We start from the raw sequence: 12,500 nt of genomic DNA on the forward strand, positions 1-12,500 counted from the left end.
GTATCAGGAGATATCTGCATTCCGAGCACAACATGGCCGCTGAGGTCGCGTTAATAAATCATATAAAAAATAAATCACTCATGAGGTTATAATGTGAAATACTTTCTCTAAACAAAAGGGCATTGTGTATGCAAAACTGCATACCACTGTGGACATTTTTCGTCGCCTGCGTCTCTCTTTCAGTTTTTATTATTTTATTCGAATGAACATTTTTTACCGAGTTTCGATTTATCGATAACTATATGAAAGCGTCGTGTTGGATGATCACGAATGTTGTTTTGTGTAAACTAAAGATATATAGCTTTTGTATATTATTTATGAATGTTATTTAACTTCTTAAATTTTAAACTAGCTGTTGCACGCGTCTCCGTCCGCGCGGAATTAAAAAATATATATGCCAAATTTTAGTGTGATCCATGCAGACGTGTACATAGCTTCTTACATCCATCCATCCATCTAAATATTCGCATTTATAATATAAGTATTTTTTTTTCATCTCAATTATGTAAGAAATATGAAAACAAATGAATAATAAAATGTTACAATTATGGCAATAAGGGCAATTTCATTTTATTACAGCTTTCGAATAAGAATCGATGAATTTAGAACTTTATTTCTCGATAAAAACTATTTAGTATGCATGTAAGTTTCAACTAACAAGCCATTTTAAGGACATAACTGTATTTTTATAGCCTAAGTAATCTTAAACATGTTTTCCTTTCAAATACATTAAAACACTTGGGTTTTAAAGATAAGGGAGAAAGATAACGAAGAAATAAAAGGATTATGATACAGACGAAGTTGTTCGTTCAGATGACATTCAAAGCATATTAAAATTTATTATTTTATCTTGATATATTGCATTTAATATGGTAGCTAATTAAAACGGACCCTTTAGAATTTCAAAGGCTCGTTTCCAAAGTCGCTAACCTGTAATCTTTGATTTACGACGTATCGTCGGTGATCCGCACACAAACTTTCTAATTTACAGCACAAGGAGCCGCCAGTATTGAAGTATAAATTTGTGCAACAATAAAACGAACACCTCACGGAAAACATAAAAAATATATTGCCAATTGTCAATGTTCAATTTTGCTCTGACCACACCCGAAAGTTTGGCTGATACCTGGCTCTTAATGCCTGTCAAAGAAGCAATTAAATATGTTTGATGTTGCCATAAACCGAGTTAAAGTCTTGTTTTGCATTTCCTAATTTAATATTATTGCGTTTTAATGGCTTATAATTTGTAACTTAAGCTATTAATGTATCGTAATTCTGCATAATTCTGATTGTTTTACTGTTATCATAATTTAAATAAGTCCAAAGAAAAATTAAAAATACAAAATTATTATTGTATTTAAGATACATAGGTTTAGCAAATTATAAAAAATCATTATTTAGTAATATTGTATTATTATTTATAATAAATGACTTCATTGTATATTTGTAAAAGACAAAAGACATAAACAAGCGTTTATATTTACCACCAGAAACGTTCAAAAATTTAACAAAGCCTGTCCGTGATCCAGTTAACGTGGAAACTAGAGAGTTTTATTACTTTTTTACAACGGTCGTTGGTGTGTTATTTACAGGCATGACTTTTGCAAAGGGGTGCACAGTAACTACTAATATAATCATCAAGTTCAATTTCACGTACACTTTTTTATTGAAATTTTATATTTCAAGATAATCTATTTTAAAATAAATTCATTATAATTTAATTATTTCAATAAAAAGATTTATGAAAATTACGAAATAAAGCAATCGAAACGATTTATTTACCTTCGGCCTGCACTAATCGGAAATAAAATATTCACACGCGAACTCTTGGAAATTGCGATTTAACCCGTCCGTGTCGAGTAATTTATTTTTAAAGCTCGTAAAATCTCACTCTTTAAGCTATAAAAGTAACATTTTAGCAAAGTTAGTAACACGGCCCACGGTTATGGCGTTCTTTAAGTGTGGCTGTTTCCATTCAGAAATCACTGACGTACATTGTCACGCGGACAATCGAGGACCGATCCTTATACAATGTTTATTTTAACCGGATAAGATTAAATTTTAAACTATTAAAAAAAATCGAGACGTTTTTATTTCAAAACAAACACACGAAGTAAAGAACAGATGCATCTGCGGGTCACACACGAATGTATTTCACATAACAACCTCGCGCTAACGACATAGAACAGAACAAAAACTTAGGGAGGCGAGATGAGAAAAGTTACTTCAAGAATATACGGAAGTTAATTAGGAACGGAACGAAAAACAACCGTAACTGGTGGCGAAGTTTGCCGTTCTAGCGCGGCCAATGGTACAGGGCACTCACACAGTCGCACCCTCCGCCGCTAGGCATTTGCATACCGCCCGCCCAGGCGCGCGCCGCCGCCGCCGCCCAACCTGAGCGACAGGGATGGAATTACATTGACGCCTTTGACCTTAAATTATATTTTCAAAATTCGAAAATTTTCTTTACCATCTACTAATAAGAGATTTGTTTTATCATTCGGATTCCAAATTTGAATTTTAAACATAAATTAGCATAGTATTTGGTTATGATAGACGTGGGTAAAGGAGTGCGCGGCTCGGCGACATTGCGACAAGGATGAAAGTAAATTTATCGCCGTCGCCGCGGAAGCGACTCCGCCGCGACAAGTTCGGGAGACAAATCCCTCAAAGAGCGCATCAATGAACTTAGATGTGACCGTAATGAGGATGTGCTCGTGATTGATTGTTACTTGCTTGCTACAAAAATTTCTGATACGAAAATTATTTTACTTCAATTGTTTTTTTTTTTTAATTTTAGAACTTCAGCCCAGTATTCATTTATATTTTGGCAGTAAAAATGCATTTATAATCATCTAAATAATCTTAAATCTCTAGAGCTTCAATGTACCACTAAACAAATAATGAAGCAAGTGAATGTGTTATAATTGTTTTATCACAAACTTTTTGTACTACAAGCTGATAATCTTCTCCACATTAGATTCGAACTTCTGAACTCGTGAAACCTCAATCTGTTTATATATCTTTTTCGACACAAAATATCATATGAAATCAATTAAGGCTGCGTTCAGATGAAATTTTTCAAATTCAGTGGTGAGTGCGCTCCGTCCTAATGAAAACACATAACAGACAAGAACATTGTAATTACGAGGAGTACAAGATTTATTACGCGACCATAGGAAACTGAGCACACGTGACCTACGGCTCAACAATAAAGGTGCTATCGCAGAAAACAACAGTACCGAAATTATATCTTATTAAGATTGTAATTAGCCTCAATTTCCTTGGAACTTTAATTTACTTGTTCCCTTTCTTTTATCTGGCTGAGTTTGTGCATATGCATTCCAAGCAGCCGTGTGTGTGAGCTCCGCGAAAGCGGAACATGTAGTAGTTAATTTTTGCGCAAAGCTGGTGCGAGTGAGATGTTCGCTCATTTACAAATAGTTTGTTCAAGTGCGAGGGGGATGGACTACGTTGGGGGTTAATTAATGAACGTAGAAGCTTGCGCTCTTTATTGCTTTCGTGGCTGGACGCTAAGACGTCGACAGTTAAGGAGTTTTCCTTCGAGAAAATTGTGGCGCCGAGAGACAATGTTTGCTTTTTCCGAATTTATTATAACTAATTAATTTAATTGTCCACTTATTTTAGCTATAAAAGCTTAATTAGATGTTATACTTCGGTAAATGTTTTATGTCATAGAACCGTTTAGAAATTATTAAGATAGTGTTTTCTCTAGAGTAACTTTCCATTATAAAACCAATGAAGAGAAAAGTTAAAATATAAGTAGTCTGAATGTTCGTGTATAGAAAGGCTTATGTTATGACCACCAAATGTATTAAGAGGTATGTAGAAATCAATATATGTAATCAGAGGTTATATCTTAACGATATCAAAATGTCGTAGGATTGATCTAATTAGATTAACACAATACTGAGAATATAAATAATTTTGTACAAGTTTAATTAAATTTCCTTTGCGTCCAGACAATCGTACGGATGTCTGAAATAACACAAGAGACAGGATAATAAAAAAGGTTACATTTAACGTGTTGAATGTTTTCTTAATTTCGTTCCGCAGTGTACGAGGCACGCGGGTAACGAATTAAGAAAGTGGCTCGTAGTATGTGAGACACTTAAGGCTCCGTAGACGTTATTGTTTCTCTTGATAGTTTTCGTTCTGATGGAACCTTGAAGTTAGAAATTAGTCTAATATAATCTGCTGTTAATGTTATTTTTATAATTACTTTATTATAATTTTTAAACACTGGCTTAGCTTAATTTAATGAAATAAAAAAAAAAAAATATTTACTGTCTACACTTTTTATTAACTACAAACAAACTATGTAGTCATTACAAAATAATATTCCAACAGAATTTTTAAAGTAATATTTCATAGGAAAATTATGAATAGAAACGAATCATAAATATAAGAGTGTGCGATAAAAATAATTTATCTGTTCTTAGACATGTGACGTAGTTTGTGGCTGTATTATTCAATTGTAAGATAAACTAGACGCTCATATTTTAGTGGAATGCAATTATAACCGGTCGGGGGTGTCGCACCACATCTAATAGGGGAGAATACTGTCCTCATACATGCCTACATTCAAATATTTATATAGTATACGTATCATATATTCAGGGTTATCAACTCATAAAGTACCAAAATCCTTAAAATGTCTGAACCATAAATAAACTTCTTTTGTTAAAAAAAAATATATTTCAGTATTATTTTAACTGCTATAAAAGATCTGAATTAATATTACTTTATTCGTTTTTATGTAAAATACTGTTTTTTTATGCCTTTCGATATTCGAATCACATTTTCTGCAATTTCGGGTTAATCACGTGACCGCCTTACACTATGTAGCAAGAAAATGTCATTTGTACTTAAATATAAGTTTTGCATATTATAAAAGTACGTGACGAAAATAAAAAAGGTGTGAAAATTAATCGCGTAAAAATTTACTAAATTTGTTAAATATTAAAAATTTCTTTGTTTTCAATATATTTACAACAAATTCACTCAAATAAGTTTAAAATAAAGCTTTCAAGTGTAAATACGGATTAAGGGAAATGCGCCATCGCTAATACGTTGGTTTGCACGAAGGCAAATTGGCAGCCCTATTGTGTGTCGTGGCACATGTAGCCGGACGTCACCCCGGGATTAGCAGCGTGGCCGCGGCATTACCACATCGGCCGCAAATGAAGAATTAGTGATTACGCTTATTTACTTACAGCAAACTAGCGTGAGCTAGTGGCATTTTTTCCAATAGGATTAAAGATATATTTTTCAGTACGTCAAAACAAGCTAATTTCATATGCAAGTTCCCTTAATCTATTAGTCCAGAGAAAATTGGCTACATATTACTAATAATAAAACAGTATGGTTTGAAAAATTCTTCATAAATTTAGACTTACAATGTAAAATAAGTGTTAGCAGTATGCAGTTCTGAAAGATCACAAGTCACATTACTTACATTCAAAAACAATCCAAACTGAATCTTCGTCAGCGACACTGGACGTGGGTAATTAATTTTACATATTCTTGTTCATAACTCCCGCAACTCGACTCGCACCTCGTAAATAACGTCCAAATAAATTGCCGAACTGTAACCGGTGGACTTTTGTTTACGTTTCGAAAGCGAAACGTCGCAAGTATCCGAGTTTTGACAGGCGATCATAAAGTACGAACACAGACGTAGTCACATTTACATACGCGCTAACAACGAGTACACAACGAGAACGGAACGTAGATTCGAGCAAGAAACGTGTCTTAACTTATTAAATTACGAATGTTTTGATATATTTAGTTTTGCGTTCCGTTTTCAGCTCGTTTTTCGTGTGTCCGTCACACAGTTTGCGTTAGTACTGACCACAGCTTAGGGCGCCGGCCACGCGCCGCTGTGTGCGTGTGTGGAGCTTTCTGCACGCGATCTCTTCGAGCTTAAACGAGTGGGGAGTGCGTCGGTGTGCGTGTCGACTTTACATGTGGAAGTAGAAGGCTAGACTCATTGACTGCGGCCCTTATTGTATGAATGTGGAAAAATTATAGCATCGCGCGATATTTCGCCTGAAGTCCGACACATTGTTTATGCCTGTGATACACTCGCAGAGCACTTAGGAATCCCAATTTGCTCACGACATTAATGTCCACACACTTTGTCTCCACGACCATTATATCTTACAAAGTACTGTAATTAAAGTGCATGATTACTTATTTAACGTTATAATTTTCTTCATATATTTTTATTCATAAGAACTATAGTAGTTTAGAAACAATTTATATGAAAGTATAAAAATAAAAAATAAATCAATTTACATAAAAGTGTTTATGCTACTTATTACTCGATAAATGTTAAGTAATATATAAGTATATTTAGCATATTATTTAACATTTGTAATGATTGGTAAAAAAATTATAGACCAACACGTACTCTTACTAACCATTGATCAACATAACAAAACTTATCACACGAATCTAAACAAATGAACATGAGTGACTCAATCAAATTTCAAACCTGAATACTAGTTGTTAGATTTTTTAATATTTTAACTATTACTCAATATCATCATCCATATATTATAGTGATGGCTATATAAAAACCATTGTTATAAAGTAAACAATGAAGATACTAAAAATGAGCGTGAAAAAAAACATTTTAGTTAATCTAAACAATTACGTACCTTCTTCACAAATATCGTGGCATAAATACATATATCATGCGCAGTCAAAACTTGGTTGTTGCATTCTCAAAGTTAAAATTGCACATTTATCACGGACGGTCATGCGCGGGATGGTCCATTAAGAGATTTTTCTGAATCATAAATCTCACTTCGCTTCATCTCTCCTCGATACAGATATGAAGTAAATACGCGCCTCGGAGAGACGTCGTATGAACTTTTCTAAAGGAAATTGAAAATAAATTCTTGCAAATTTAACAAACTCATGATCCGACTAATGGATTATTTTTGCGACATTTATTTCTTAGTCAACACGCGATAGAAATTTTATTCGTGTGAATTTTAAGACCACTTATTTTACCTTGTGCTAAGTTTAACATAAGTATAACCTAATGTTGACATGTTTAGTTTCAAATCAGTTCCAAATAGAAACCAATAGAGAAACATACTCTCTCCTCGAAGGCTTACTAAGCTGATCGTCTGCTAATATGCTGGTTCTAAATTGGAGTCAAAGCAATGGTAAAGCAATATTTAATAATAAACAATACATTAGAGTGACATTTCCTAGCGGAAGAAAATTGTCGTACTTTAAAGTTATCCGTGTAAATTGCCCTTAAATTATTTGTCAGGCACGTTTGAAATTCAAGTTAATTATAAGCCATGTCCCTATAATCCGTCCGATTCCTGTTGATGGCTCCGCCCAACATTCAGTTTTAAGTACTGGCAGCCATTTAGCCAGTCTTTCTTTAACTTCCATGAATAAAGAAGCCTTTTGTTTATGGCCCTATGAGAACATTTTTAATGAATATGCTCTGATCGAGCCACTGGGCGGATAGAGGATGTAATTAAGTGATATTGAGAGCTTGACAGCTTCTTTGTATTACACAGGTTTGCTCGTTAAATCAATTCTTTTAAGGGATTTATTAATTCCATTTGGATTTTTTTATTCAATTCGATTATATTATAAAACCTTTTTCAACAACCGTTGACCGATTGATGTGTAGATTAAATAAAAGTACTTTTAAGCCCAATGTTTGTTATTCGAAGCAAATAAATGTAACATGAATTTAATAGGATTGTATCTTAAAATTGCTTTAAAATAACATATTAGGTTAGTACCGGTAAATGTATTTCCTTTAACGACCATTACCAATAGGTGCTTATAAGAATTTTTCAAAAAGTTGCCAGTTTGTATAAGAATTAAATAACATCACGCCATCTGGCGTCCGACGGAAGTGCGTATCGGCTGTCAGACCTTTAATATTATAATGAAACGGTCTCATTTCTTTCAACTGACCACTTACAAAGAAAACAATGAGATACAAGCGCTCCGCGTTCGCTCATCCGGAGGGTTCGTTCATTTGGCGATTTTGAATTTCGAATTTGTTTTGTTACGTTAAAGTGTATGTTTCAGCTTATTCATGTCAAGTACAAGTCATTTAATTATATTCATTCCATGTTCAATATGAGAAATCGATTTTCAGCCAAACAATGATGAAAATTATAACTGAATTGAAAAAATCCTCATACAACTTATTGAGTATGATTATAATACAAATATTTTTCCAAAAAAAAGGATAACTGTTTACTTCGTGTAGGAAAGAATCTTACTAATATTATAAATGGGAATGTTTAGATGGATGGATGATGTTTGTTTCAAGTCATTTCCAGAACAGCTGCATGGATCTTGTTGCAATTTGGCATAGATGTAGAACACGGTCGGGAAGAACAGTTTTCTTTTTAATTCCGCGCGTACGAAGTCACAGGCGATAGCTAGTATCGCTATAATTTTACACAATATATTGTTGTAAACTTTGTAAATATTTGTGATAGTTCTTACAGTAAATACTTTACTATCAAAGGATAATAAAACACAATGATGCGTTGCAAAAAATGAAGTTGTCAGTTTTGCTGTTAGTAATAGTGGCAAGTTTATAGTGGTATTTAGATTGTTTTATATATTAACGTTGGGCTTAAGAATGGAACGTTTTACTGCGTAACACGGACAATCGCGACGCGAGAACTTTTACAGCGGGGGCGGTTAAAAAGCTTCGCGTTAAGGCGGCCGCCTGTCACACCGAGGCGTAACTGCAACCGTTTCAGAATGTTACGAATATAACTTTGTTGTTTGTTTTGTGATCTTTTGCGCGTGATCTTGTATATTAATTTAAATGCTTCAAAATCATTTCATGATATTTAGAATTGAATGAAAATGGTGCAATTGCATCATTTATCGGTATGTATTAATGACTTAGACATAAAAGATCTACTTCAAACAGTAACTTTAGTGTGGGGATAAATGAATGCACAAATCTATATTCAAGAGTATCACTTCGAGTTTTAATGTAATAATGAAGCTTTCTTAATTTACATATACAAAGAAAACAGAATTTTACACTACGGTGTAACAGCGTTCTACCTTTAAAATTGAAAGTGACGTAAGTGCTGTTTTAGTGCGCAATCGTCGGGCGTAAGTCGTAAATCAAAGTTTTAGTGTCGAAATGTTGGGATGCGCTGGCCACTGGGGTGGCCGGACTTGAACATTTTTTCTTAAAGACGTTTAAAAAAATAAGTTACAAGAAACAATATAACATTGTCCATTTGTTGAATGCTTTCTGCTATTGTTCCAGGCTGACGACATGCACTCAAAAATATCGAATGTTGAATGCATGTACTTTATTTGATGTATTCAGTCTCGTTTTTAAAATATTATAGGTATTCAATTAAAATAATAAAATATTTACTGGCTAAATAGGTACTGGCTTTTTATAAAAATAAAGCAAACGTAAGGTTATCAAACGTGAAGGTGTAAGGAATGCATGCAATGTGGCGTATCGTGCTGTTCACTAGTATACACTGCGCGCTCGGCGGTCATATTGAGCGTTCTCGCCCGGTAATGGACTACAAAACGGCGCGACAAGCGATAGTGTCGCGTTTAACTCCCATTCTACTCCAAATACGTACTATGAATACTTTGCTACATTTTATTTCCATAATATTCACAAGAATGAGTTGGAGTGATGTTCTGTTGAGTATATCTAATTTCAAATACCTGTTTGCACTAAGTGCATTTCTTATGTTGTTATTATGTTTTCTTATAAAATATTTATTTGTGAATTGTTAAAAAATGTTAGAACATACTCATTGCGAAGAAATAAATCGTTTCCTTTAATTAGTATATTTAGTTCTGTTGTCCGTTACATTACAAAATAAAAGTATATAAAACTGTGCAACAATTTGTTATTTGCGAACAATTTTAAAACCACTAAATTACATGTAATAGTAATGTTTTTAGTACATTCTCTCGTATTCTTACAGCGAAAGCAGTAAAGTTGGAAGATATAAATAATAATTGCGGCTTCGCACTCGCGCAGTCTTAATCAGCACCATCCAGTAATAACAATGTCGTCGTTGTACAGAAGTGATTAAATTACAAACAGCCGTAAAACAATGGTCACAAACCGCGACTGTTCGCAATTCTCAGAGTCCATCGAAATTAACCTGCGGCTGCCGTACGCAAACCCTGTAACTATTGACAATATGAGAACAACTTTTGCGTCAAAATATAAATTAACATGTATACATTTTGAAGTATTAAAACTACGTCAAGTTCAAACTATATGCAAAAATACTTTGAAATTGTGATCCTTGATATATCATCTTACGTTTGAGGCAGTATAAAAACAAGAGATAGGATCTCGTTGAAGTAAATAAATCTTCTATGCACTTTATCAGAACATTCATTGGCGTTTTACAACTTTACCTGGAGCTGGTAACTAAAAGCGCGAGATAAAATTTCTTATTGAAGTATTGATATCGTTCTGAGAACAAATTAAAATAAGAATGGCTTGCTATTATGCAGACATAACTCTTTATAAAACATTGTGCTTCTAAATCTTCTATAATTATACGTAAATAAGACATTGTCCAATATAATCTAATTGAGTTACCACTTTCATGGATCAAGACACAAAGTTTATAGCATGCTCTTTGAGTTATATGATTCTTCTAACAAAGCTTTATGTAGAACTGTTATCATACTAAAGCGTTTGCTATTAGCAACAACTATGGTTAACCCTTTTCATCAACAGGTTGGATAAAGCGTGGGTTGCAATTTTAAACTCTTAATAACGAATGGAAAGGCGAGAACGCGTCCCGTCACCGCCGACACTTGCATTAATGAGACCTCGCAACACAAAAGGTAATATCAGCGCGATTCATTTAGCCTGCGGTTAGTTAGCGTGCACCGCTCTCTCATCTGAACACGTCATAAAGCACAAACTGTGTCTGTATTATATGGAAATGTCAGTCGGTTTGTACGTAGTTTTAGATGTTAATTTTGTTTAGTACGCTTTTATGATCGTGTAAATCTTTGAAGAGAAAATCTATGTTATTGGTTTTCTGATAGGGATAAAGAAAGTTATAATTAAGTTTTTTCGTTTGTTCAACTAAACCTTACATGTCTTGTAACATCCTTTGAACAGAATCATCATCTACCTGCCCTTGTATGGATCGGCATAGTGTATCTCCATCAGACCTTATATTCTTTTCAATAATCCATCAATAACTTCTTCGACCTTTCTCTATGAATCATTTTGGTACATACATAACGCTAACCCGAAATTACTTTATTTTTAAGTAATTTACTTTTTGTTTTATCTATCAAAAAGATATATCATACTTTTTTTTACTATAGAAATTTATTATGCATTTGACCTAGTTTGGCAATTGTTTACTTGCGATATAATTAAACGTTACACTGTGAACGTAATGCGGAGAGACGTTAAAAGGATTAATATAAGGGGTAGGGGGATGTGAAAATGCTATTAGTAATTCATATGGCTTTAACACCTCTGTTATCAGTGCATTAGTGTGTGTAAACGCAAGCACGTTGGAAGTGTAGTTATGCCTTTATCCGTTGCGGTGCGGCTTTCAATTAATAGAATTTACATATAAATACCATTCCTAGTATCTGAGTAAATTTTTACGAATAAAACAAAACGTTCATTTATAATTTCGTCAAAGTCCATTTCTAGAATCTTCTTCATCTTAGAATAAGGGCAGAAAATTATGTTGTGCACGAAATATGAGATTCAAAATAGCATTGATTTTTCTATGCCCAGTGGTGGCCATCATATTAGGATCAAAATAACTATAGAATTTAAATGTATCAACGTTCAAAAGCAAGCAAATCTTTTAAAATTAACAATTGTAGATCACGAGCATGAAACAAAACTAGACAAAAACAAAGAGAATAAAGGATGCTTCACTTACAGAGTCCCTTATGTCTGTATAAATTGTCTGCCACTTTTGAAGATGTGCTATTTCCTTGACAATGTGTGCGAGATGACATGGCCACGACTCATTTAGCCTGTGGTCGGCTTACGTGCGTCGCCGCCTCGTAATATGAACGCAGGCCGCAGTTAATATGGCTTTAACACCTCGCACTGCGCGGTTTCTGATGCAACTACTTACACCCATCAATAGCCATCGATATATGACGCGTACTTAATGTACACTTAGCCACAATTATTCCAATTTATTAATATTTTCGTCAAATAATATCCGTGTCATTTATATTCCAACTAAAATATCTCCTCATGTAGCAATTGTTTGTCTACAACTAGAAACAAAAACATCAGTCACAAAACAAAGTGCTGTGAGTTAATGCAAGTAGATAGGACAGAATGCATTCAATGTGCTCACAGCCCGTGTCCCGCGGTCGGCTGTTGTCATCTGTGATGAACTTTATCGATCCTCGGCCGAGGAGTAACGACACGCTCTCGCTGAGGAATCTTAAATCTGTAATCTCCA

General features: G+C 33.9%; 1 protein-coding gene across 2 annotated transcripts in view; it reads right to left on the minus strand.

Annotated features, from left to right (window-relative positions):
• zfh2 (Zn finger homeodomain 2) overlaps positions 1-12,500 on the minus strand; it is a 193,100-nt gene that overhangs the window by 154,699 nt on the left and 25,901 nt on the right. The window contains exon 1 of one of the 2 annotated variants that reach the window (XM_013316727.1): positions 5,483-5,844. The exons of the other annotated variant lie outside the window; for it this stretch is intronic. The gene's annotated coding sequence lies outside the window, so the exon portion shown is untranslated. Of the gene's footprint in view, positions 1-5,482; positions 5,845-12,500 lie in introns of those variants that run through there. 2 annotated transcript variants of the gene reach the window in all.

The sequence above is a fragment of the Papilio xuthus genome, unplaced genomic scaffold (assembly GCF_000836235.2).
Source record: "Papilio xuthus unplaced genomic scaffold, Pxut_1.1 DF826945.1, whole genome shotgun sequence".
Taxonomy (NCBI): Eukaryota; Metazoa; Arthropoda; class Insecta; order Lepidoptera; family Papilionidae; genus Papilio; species Papilio xuthus.